Here is an 11,560-nt window from a genome sequence, read left to right on the forward strand (position 1 = left end):
TAAAAGACGCGACGCTTCCGCGTTAGCAGTTTCTTTTTCACGCACAGCTTAGGGACCGTAGCGCATTATCTCTTATTCGTGCTGTTTTGAGTGATTATGTTTATTTTGTTACTTTGAGAGTAATATACATTTGAAAATAAACAGAATAAAAGAGTTATGAAAGAAAATTTAGTGTCAGAATGTAAAGATACACTAAATATGTTAATGTAAAATTAAATTGTTAGACGTGTCATCTTTGAATTGCATTAATGAATGATCCCAATGTCTTTGTGATGTTTGCGTGGGTGCGTGTGTGTGTGTGTGTGTGTGTGTGAGCGCGCGCGGGGCGTGCTTGTGTGTGTGTGTGCGTGCTTGTGAGTGAGTGAGTGAGTGAGTTTGAGTGTGTGTGTGTGTGTGTGTGTGTGTGTGTGCGCGTGCGCGCGGGGCGTGCTTGTGTGTGTGTGTGTGTGTGCGTGCTTGTGAGTGAGTGAGTGAGTGAGTGAGTTTGAGTGTGTGTGCGCGCGCGCGTGCGCGAGTGTGTGTGTGTGTATGTGTGCGGGCGCACGGGTGAGTGTGTGCTTGCGTGTGTGTGTGTGTCTGTGTGTGTGTGCACGCGCGCGAGTGTGTGTGTGTATGTGTGCGGGCGCACGGGTGTATGTGTGCGGGCGCACGGGTGAATGTGTGTGTGTGTGTGTGTGTGTGTGTGTGTGTGTGCTTGCGTGTGTGTGTGTGCGGTTGTGTGTGTGTGTGCGCGCGCGCGTGTGTGTGTGTGTGTTTGTGTGCGGGCGCACGGGTGCGTGCGTGTGCTTGCGTGTGTGTGCGTGTGTTTGATGTTTGCAGATGACTCTAAATGATGAATCTACTACAGAAGTGAGGCTGGCTGCTTCAAACTGTGGAGATGAGAGTAGATTTCTTGAAGAGCCCCTATCACTCCCTCTCACCATTCTCAAATTTGCTGTGCCAGAAAATTTTTCCCACAAGACATCTTCACCTTAAGCAGTTACAGTAGCACATTTGCTCCGACCTTGCTGTTTTTAAGTGCAGTATTGAATATTACAACACTAACAGGGTTAACTCTGTAAATACATTTGTACAATGTACATTATATGCAGTTTTATAGACAGTACTTCTGTAAATAGATATCCGTATGTTAGATATCTGTAAATAACTCTCTCACTTGCTTCTTATCTATATTATTTGTTTTAATTTTCAATTTTACATGAAATTTTGCTTTTTGCCATTTAAGTTTACTGTACGTCTGTAAGTACGAAACTAAAATGAATTTCTTGTGCATGTGTGCATGTGTGCACAATTGGCCAATAAAGCTAATTTTGATTCTGGTTCTGATACATATTGTAGCTGTTTATACTTTATAAGACGTAATGACTTGTCTATCCTCATGAAAAAATCTTAAAGTTATGATCCCATAAACTTGCCATTTTTGACAATACAGGTACGGACACTGCATTTTAACCATATTTGAGGTGCTATATCTCAGTTGGCCTCTGGGGTGCGTTTAATATTTCACTGCAGGGTCACACTCAGTGCCCCTGTCTATCACCATGCCAAACATCAGACTTATTTACAGCAGCATTTTAAAGTTATGGTCCCATAAACTTGGCTATTTTGACAATACAGTTAATAGACATTGCATATTTAACTGTATTTGAGGTGCTATATCTCAGTTGCCCTCTGGGGTGCGTTTAATATTTCACTGCAGGGTCACAGTCAGTGCTCCTGTCTATCACCATACCAAAAATCACACTTATTTACAGCAGCATTTTAAAGTTATGGTCCCATAAACTTGGCATTTTTGACAATACAGTTACAAACACTGCATTTTAACCAAATTTGAGGTGCTATATCCCAGTTTCCCTCTGTGCTCCTGTCTATCACCATGCCAAACATCAGACTTATTTACAGCAGCATTTTAAAGTTATGGTCCCATAAACTTGGCTATTTTGACAATACAGTTAATAGACATTGCATATTTAACTGTATTTGAGTTGCTATATCTCAGTTGCCCTCTGGGGTGCGTTTAATATTTCACTGCAGGGTCACACGCAGTGCCCTGTCTATCACCATGCCAAACATCAGACTTATTTACAGCAGCATTTTAAAGTTATGGTCCCATAAACTTGGCTATTTTGACAATACAGTTAATAGGCGTTGCATATTTAACTGTATTTGAGGTGCTATATCTCAGTTGCCCTCTGGGGTGCGTTTAATATTTCACTGCAGGGTCACACTCAGTGCTCCTGTCTATCAACATGCCAAAAATCACACTTATTTACAGCAGCATTTTAAAGTTATGTTCCCATAAACTTAGTATTTTTGACAATACAGTTGCAAACACTGCATTTTAACCAAATTTGAGGTGCTATATCCCAGTTGCCCTCTAGGGTGCGTTTAATATTTCAATGCAGGGTCACAGTCAGTGCTCCTGTCTATCAACATGCCAAACATCACACTTATTTACAGCAGCATTTTAAAGTTATGGTCCCATAAACTTGGCATTTGTGACAATACAGTTACAGACATTGCATTTTAACCATATTTGAGGTGTTATATCTCAGTTGTCCTCTAGGGTGCGTTTAATATTTCACTGCAGGGTCACACTCAGTGCCCCTGTCTATCACCATGCCAAACATCAGACTTATTTACAGCAGCATTTTAAAGTTATGGTCCCATAAACTTGGCATTTTTGACAATACAGTTACAAACACTGCATTTTAACCAAATTTGAGGTGCTATATCCCAGTTTTCCTCTGTGCTCCTGTCTATCACCATGCCAAACATCAGACTTATTTACAGCAGCATTTTAAAGTTATGGTCCCATAAACTTGGCTATTTTGACAATACAGTTAATAGACATTGCATATTTAACTGTATTTGAGTTGCTATATCTCAGTTGCCCTCTGGGGTGCGTTTAATATTTCACTGCAGGGTCACACGCAGTGCCCTGTCTATCACCATGCCAAACATCAGACTTATTTACAGCAGCATTTTAAAGTTATGGTCCCATAAACTTGGCTATTTTGACAATACAGTTAATAGGCGTTGCATATTTAACTGTATTTGAGGTGCTATATCTCAGTTGCCCTCTGGGGTGCGTTTAATATTTCACTGCAGGGTCACACTCAGTGCTCCTGTCTATCAACATGCCAAAAATCACACTTATTTACAGCAGCATTTTAAAGTTATGTTCCCATAAACTTAGTATTTTTGACAATACAGTTGCAAACACTGCATTTTAACCAAATTTGAGGTGCCACATCCCAGCTGCCCTCTGGGGTGCGTTTAATATTTCAATGCAGGGTCACAGTCAGTGCTCCTGTCTATCAACATGCCAAACATCACACTTATTTACAGCAGCATTTTAAAGTTATGGTCCCATAAACTTGGCATTTTTTACAATACAGTTACAGACATTGCATTTTAACCATATTTGAGGTGTTATATCTCATTTGTCCTCTAGGGTGCGTTTAATATTTCACTGCTGGGTCACACTCAGTGCCCCTGTCTATCACCATGCCAAACATCAGACTTATTTACAGCAGCATTTTAAAGTTATGGTCCCATAAACTTGGCTATTTTGACAATACAGTTAATAGACATTGCATATCTAACTGTATTTGAGGTGCTATATCTCAGTTGGCCTCTGGGGTGCGTTTAATATTTCACTGCAGGGTCACACTCAGTGCTCCTGTCTATCACCATGACAAAAATCACACTTATTTACAGCAGCATTTTAAAGTTATGGTCTCATAAACTTGCCTATTTTGACAATACAGTTAATAGACATTGCATATTTAACTGTATTTGAGGTGCTATATCTCAGTTGTCCTCTGGGGTGCGTTTAATATTTCACTGCAGGGTCACACTCAGTGCCCCCTGTCTATCACCATGCCAAACATCAGACTTATTTACAGCAGCATTTAAAAGTTATGGTCCCACAAACTTGGCTATTTTGACAATACAGTTAATAGACATTGAATATTTAACTGTATTTGAGGTGCTATATCTCAGTTGCCCTCTGGGGTGCGTTTAATATTTCAATGCAGGGTCACAGTCAGTGCTCCTGTCTATCAACATGCCAAAAATGACACTTATTTACAGCAGCATTTTATAGTTATGGTCCCATAAACTTGGCATTTTTGGCAATACAGTTACAAACAAAGCATTTTAACCAAATTTGAGGTGCTATATCTCCGTTGTCCTCTGGGGTGCGTTTAAAATTTTACTGCAGTGTCACACTCAGTGCCCCTATCTATGACCATGCCAAATATCAGAATTATTTACAGCAGCATTTTAAAGTTATGGTCCCATAAACTTAGCATTTTTGAAAATACAGTTACAAACACTGCATTTTAACCAAATGTGAGGTGCTACATCCCAGTTGCCCCCTGGGGCGCGTTCAACACTTCAATGCAGGGTCACACCCAGTGCTCCTGTCTATCATAATACCAAAAAGCAGACTTATTCACAGCAGCATTTTAAAGTTATGGTCCCATAAACTTGTAATTTTTGACAAAAAAGTTACAGACATTGCATATTTAACCTGCTATATCTCAGTTGCCCTCTGGGGTGCGTTTAATATCTCAATGCAGGGTCACACTCAGTGCTCATGCCTATCACCATACACAAAATCAGACTTATTTACTGCAGCCGTTTAAAGTTATGGTCCCATAAACTTTGCATTTTTGACAATACATTTACAGACACTGCATTTTAACCAAATTTGAGGTGCAATATCTCAGTTGGCCTCTGGGGTGCGTTTAATATTTCAATGCAGGGTCACACTCAGTTCTCCTGCCTATCACCATAGCAAAAATTAGAATAATTTACAGCAGCATTTTAAAGTTATGGTCCCAGAAACTTGCCATTTTTGACAATACAGATACAGACACTGCATTTTAACCAAATTTGAGGTGCAATATCTCAGTTGGCCTCTGGGGTGCGTTTAATATTTCAATGCAGGGTCACACTCAGTGCTCCTGCCTATCACCAAACCAAAATCAGACTAATTTACACCAGCATTTGAAAGTTATGGTCCCATAAATTTGCCATTTTTGACAATACAGTTACAGACACTGCATTTTAACCATATTTGAGGTGCAATATCTCAGTTGGCCTCTGGGGTGCGTTTAATATCTCAATGCAGTGTCACACTCAGTGCTCCTGCCTATCACCATAGAAAAAATCGGACTTATTTACAGCAAGATTTTAAAGTTATGGTCCCATAAACTTGCCATTTTTGACAATACAGTTACAGACACTGCATTTTAACCATATTTGAGGTGCAATATCTCAGTTTCCCTCTGGGGTGCGTTTAATATTTCAATGCAGGGTCACAGTTAGTGCCCCTGTCTATGACCATGCCAAATATCAGACTTATTTACAGCAGTATTTTAAAGTTATGGTCCCATAAACTTAGCATTTTTGAAAATACAGTTACAAACACCATTTTAACCAAATTTGAGGTGCTATATCTCAGTTGGCCTCTGGGGTGCATTTAATATCTCAATGCAGGGTCACACTCAGTGCTCCTGCCTATCACCATAGCAAAAATCGGACTTATTTACAGCAGCATTTTAAAGTTATGGTCCCATAAACTTGCCATTTTTGACAATACAGATACAGACACTGCATTTTAACCAAATTTGAGGTGCAATATCTCAGTTGGCCTCTGGGGTGCGTTTAATATTTCAATGCAGGGTCACACTCAGTGCTCCTGTCTATCACAATCCCAAAAAGCAGACTTATTTACAGCAGCATTTTAAAGTTATGGTCCCACAAACTTGCCTATTTTGACAATACAGTTAATAGACATTGAATATTTAACTGTATTTGAGGTGCTATATCTCAGTTGCCCTCTCGGGTGCGTTTAATATTTCAATGCAGGGTCAGACTCAGTGCTCCTGCCTATCACCATAGCAAAAATCGGACTTATTTACAGCAGCATTTTAAAGTTATGGTCCCATAAACTTGCCATTTTTGACAATACAGATACAGACACTGCATTTTAACCAAATTTGAGGTGCAATATCTCAGTTGGCCTCTGGGGTGCATTTAATATCTCAATGCAGGGTCACAGTCAGTGCTCCTGTCTATCAACATGCCAAAAATGACACTTATTTACAGCAGCATGTTATAGTTATGGTCCCATAAACTTGGCATTTTTGGCAATACAGTTACAGACACTGCATTTTAACCATATTTGAGGTGCAATATCTCAGTTGGCCTCTGGGGTGCGTTTAATATCTCAATGCAGGGTCAGACTCAGTGCTCCTGCCTATCACCATAGAAAAAATCGGACTTATTTACAGCAACATTTTAAAGTTATGGTCCCATAAACTTGCCATTTTTGACAATACAGATACAGACACTGCATTTTAACTGTATTTGAGGTGCAATATCTCAGTTGGCCTCTGGGGTGCGTTTAATATTTCAATGCAGGGTCACACTCAGTGCTCCTGTCTATAACAATACCAAAAAGCAGACTTATTTACAGCAGCATTTTAAAGTTATGGTCCCATAAACTTGGCATTTTTGACAATACAGTTAAAAGACATTGCATATTTTACCATATTTGAGGTGCTATATCTCAGTTGTCCTCTGAGGTGCGTTTAATATTTCACTGCAGGGTGACACTCAGTGCTCCTGCCTATCACCATACCAAAAATTAGAATAATTTACAGCAGCATTTTAAAGTTATGGTCCCAGAAACTTGCCATTTTTGACAATACAGTTACAGACACTGCATTTTGGCCATATTTGGGGTGCAGTATCTCAGTTGCCCTCTGGGGTGCGTTTAGTGTTTCGATGCAGGGTCACACTCGGTGCTCCTGTCTATCACAATACCAAAAAGCAGACTTATTTACAGCAGCATTTGAAAGTTATGGTCCCATAAATTTGCCATTTTTGACAATACAGTTACAGACACTGCATTTTAACCATATTTCAGGTGCAATATCTCAGTTGGCCTCTGGGGTGCGTTTAATATCTCAATGCAGGGTCACACTCAGTGCTCCTGCCTATCACCATAGCAAAAAATCGGACTTATTTACACCAGCATTTTAAAGTTATGGTCCCATAAACTTGCCATTTTTGACAATCAGATACAGACACTGCATTTTAACCAAATGTGAGGTGCAATATCTCAGTTGGCCTCTTGGGTGCGTTTAATATTTCAATGCAGGGTCACACTCAGTGCTCCTGTCTATCACAATACCAAAAAGCAGACTTATTTACAGCAGCATTTGAAAGTTATGGTCCCATAAATTTGCCATTTTTGACAATACAGTTACAGACACTGCATTTTAACCATATTTGAGGTGCAATATCTCAGTTGGCCTCTGGGGTGCGTTTAATATCTCAATGCAGGGTCACACTCAGTGCTCCTGCCTATCACTATAGCAAAAATTAGAATAATTTACAGCAGCATTTTAAAGTTATGGTCCCAGAAACTTGCCATTTTTGACAATACAGATACAGACACTGCATTTTAACCAAATTTGAGGTGCAATATCTCAGTTGCCCTCTGGGGTGCGTTTAATATTTCAATGCAGGGTCACACTCGGTGCTCCTGTCTATCACAATACCAAAAAGCAGACTTATTTACAGCAGCATTTGAAAGTTATGGTCCCATAAATTTGCCATTTTTGACAATACAGTTACAGACACTGCATTTTAACCATATTTCAGGTGCAATATCTCAGTTGGCCTCTGGGGTGCGTTTAATATCTCAATGCAGGGTCACACTCAGTGCTCCTGCCTATCACCATAGCAAAAAATCGGACTTATTTACACCAGCATTTTAAAGTTATGGTCCCATAAACTTGCCATTTTTGACAATACAGATACAGACACTGCATTTTAACCAAATTTGAGGTGCAATATCTCAGTTGGCCTCTTGGGTGCGTTTAATGTTGATAGACAGGAGCACTGAGTGTGACCCTGCAGTGAAATATTAAACGCACCCTAGAGGACAACTGAGATATAGCACCTCAAATATGGTTAAAATGCAATGTCTGTAACTGTATTGTCAAAAATGCCAAGTTTATGGGACCATAACTTTAAAATGCTGCTGTAAATAAGTCTGATGTTTGGTATGGTGACAGAAAGGGGCAATGAGTGTGAACCTGCTGTGAAATATTAAACGCACCCCAGAGGGCAACTGGGATATATCACCTCAAATTTCGTTAAAATGCAGTGTTTGTAACTGTATTGTCAAAAATGCTAAGTTTATGGGAACATAACTTTAAAATGCTGCTGTAGATAAGTGTGATTTTTGGCATGTTGATAGACAGGAGCACTGACTGTGACTCTGCATAGAAATATTAAACGCACCCCAGAGGGCAACTGGGATATAGCACCTCAAATTTGGTTAAAATGCAATGTTTGTAACTGTATTGTCAAAAATGCTAAATTTATGGGACCATAACTTTAAAATGCTGGTGTAAATAAGTGTGATTTTTGGTATGTTGATAGACAGGAGCACTGAGTATGACACTGCTGTGAAATATTAAACGCACCCCAGAGGGCAACCGAGATATAGCACCTCAAATACAGTTAAATATGCAACGCCTATTAACTGTATTGTCAAAATAGCCAAGTTTATGGGACCATAACTTTAAAATTCTGCTGTAAATAAGTATGATGTTTGGCATGGTGATAGACAGGAGCACTGACTGTGACCCTGCAGTGAAATATTAAACGCACCCCAGAGGGCAACTGAGATATAGCACCTCAAATACAGTTAAATATGCAATGTCTATTAACTGTATTGTCTAAATAGCCAAGTTTATGGGACCATAACTTTAAAATGCTGCTGTAAATAAGTCTGATGTTTGGCATGGTGATAGACAGGAGCACTGAGTGTGACCCTGCAGTGAAATATTAAACGCACCCCAGAGGACAACTGAGATATAGCACCTCAAATACAGTTAAATATGCAATGTCTATTAACTGTATTGTCTAAATAGCCAAGTTTATGGGACCATAACTTTAAAATGCTGCTGTAAATAAGTCTGATGTTTGGCATGGTGATAGACGGGGATACTGAGTGTGACCCTGCAGTGAAATATTAAACGCACCCTAGAGGACAACTGAGATATAGCACCTCAAATATGGTTAAAATGCAATGTCTGTAACTGTATTGTCAAAAATGCCAAGTTTATGGGACCATAACTTTAAAATGCTGCTGTAAATAAGTCTGATGTTTGGTATGGTGACAGAAAGGGGCACTGAGTGTGACCCTGCTGTGAAATATTAAACGCACCCCAGAGGGCAACTGGGATATATCACCTCAAATTTGGTTAAAATGCAGTGTTTGTAACTGTATTGTCAAAAATGCTAAGTTTATGGGAACATAACTTTAAAATGCTGCTGTAAATAAGTGTGATTTTTGGCATGTTGATAGACAGGAGCACTGACTGTGACTCTGCATTGGAATATTAAACGCACCCCAGAGGGCAACTGGGATATAGCACCTCAAATTTGGTTAAAATGCAATGTTTGTAACTGTATTGTCAAAAATGCTAAATTTATGGGACCATAACTTTAAAATGCTGGTGTAAATAAGTGTGATTTTTGGTATGTTGATAGACAGGAGCACTGAGTATGACCCTGCTGTGAAATATTAAACGCACCCCAGAGGGCAACCGAGATATAGCACCTCAAATACAGTTAAATATGCAACGCCTATTAACTGTATTGTCAAAATAGCCAAGTTTATGGGACCATAACTTTAAAATTCTGCTGTAAATAAGTATGATGTTTGGCATGGTGATAGACAGGAGCACTGACTGTGACCCTGCAGTGAAATATTAAACGCACCCCAGAGGGCAACTGAGATATAGCACCTCAAATACAGTTAAATATGCAATGTCTATTAACTGTATTGTCTAAATAGCCAAGTTTATGGGACCATAACTTTAAAATGCTGCTGTAAATAAGTCTGATGTTTGGCATGGTGATAGACAGGAGCACTGAGTGTGACCCTGCAGTGAAATATTAAACGCACCCCAGAGGGCAACTGGGATATAGCACCTCAAATTTGGTTAAAATGCAATGTTTGTAACTGTATTGTCAAAAATGCTAAATTTATGGGACCATAACTTTAAAATGCTGGTGTAAATAAGTGTGATTTTTGTCATGGTGATAGACAGGAGCACTGAGTATGACCCTGCTGTGAAATATTAAACGCACCCCAGAGGCCAACTGAGATATAGCACCTCAAATACAGTTAAATATGCAATGTCTATTAACTGTATTGTCAAAATAGCCAAGTTTATGGGACCATAACTTTAAAATGCTGGTGTAAATAAGTCTGATGTTTGGCATGGTGATAGACGGGGATACTGAGTGTGACCCTGCAGTGAAATATTAAACGCACCCTAGAGGACAACTGAGATATAGCACCTCAAATATGGTTAAAATGCAATGTCTGTAACTGTATTGTCAAAAATGCCAAGTTTATGGGACCATAACTTTAAAATGCTGCTGTAAATAAGTCTGATGTTTGGTATGGTGACAGAAAGGGGCACTGAGTGTGACCCTGCTGTGAAATATTAAACGCACCCCAGAGGGCAACTGGGATATATCACCTCAAATTTGGTTAAAATGCAGTGTTTGTAACTGTATTGTCAAAAATGCTAAGTTTATGGGAACATAACTTTAAAATGCTGCTGTAAATAAGTGTGATTTTTGGCATGTTGATAGACAGGAGCACTGACTGTGACTCTGCATTGGAATATTAAACGCACCCCAGAGGGCAACTGGGATATAGCACCTCAAATTTGGTTAAAATGCAATGTTTGTAACTGTATTGTCAAAAATGCTAAATTTATGGGACCATAACTTTAAAATGCTGGTGTAAATAAGTATGATGTTTGGCATGGTGATAGACAGGAGCACTGACTGTGACCCTGCAGTGAAAAATTAAACGCACCCCAGAGGGCAACTGAGATATAACACCTCAAATACAGTTAAATATGCAATGTCTATTAACTGTATTGTCAAAATAGCCAAGTTTATGGGACCATAACTTTAAAATGCTGCTGTAAATAAGTCTGATGTTTGGCATGGTGATAGACAGGGGCACTGAGTGTGACCCTGCAGTGAAATATTAAACGCACCCCAGAGGACAACTGAGATATAGCACCTCAAATACAGTTAAATATGCAATGTCTATTAACTGTATTGTCAAAATAGGCAAGTTTATGAGACCATAACTTTAAAATGCTGCTGTAAATACGTGTGATTTTTGTCATGGTGATAGACAGGAGCACTGAGTGTGACCCTGTAGTGAAATATTAAACGCACCCCAGAGGCCAACTGAGATATAGCACCTCAAATACAGTTAAATATGCAATGTCTATTAACTGTATTGTCAAAATAGCCAAGTTTATGGGACCATAACTTTAAAATGCTGCTGTAAATAAGTGTGATTTTTGGCATGTTGATAGACAGGAGCACTGACTGTGACTCTGCATTGAAATATTAAACGCACCCCAGAGGGCAACTGGGATATAGCACCTCAAATTTGGTTAAAATGCAATGTTTGTAACTGTATTGT

The 11,560-nt window shown here is 39.3% G+C and overlaps 1 protein-coding gene across 5 annotated transcripts in view; it reads left to right on the forward strand.

The window, feature by feature from the left end:
• Positions 1-11,560, forward strand: part of nhsa (Nance-Horan syndrome a (congenital cataracts and dental anomalies)) — a 143,306-nt gene that overhangs the window by 106,167 nt on the left and 25,579 nt on the right. The window lies entirely within an intron of this gene.

The sequence above is a fragment of the Misgurnus anguillicaudatus genome, chromosome 13, assembly GCF_027580225.2.
Source record: "Misgurnus anguillicaudatus chromosome 13, ASM2758022v2, whole genome shotgun sequence".
Taxonomy (NCBI): domain Eukaryota; kingdom Metazoa; phylum Chordata; class Actinopteri; order Cypriniformes; family Cobitidae; genus Misgurnus; species Misgurnus anguillicaudatus.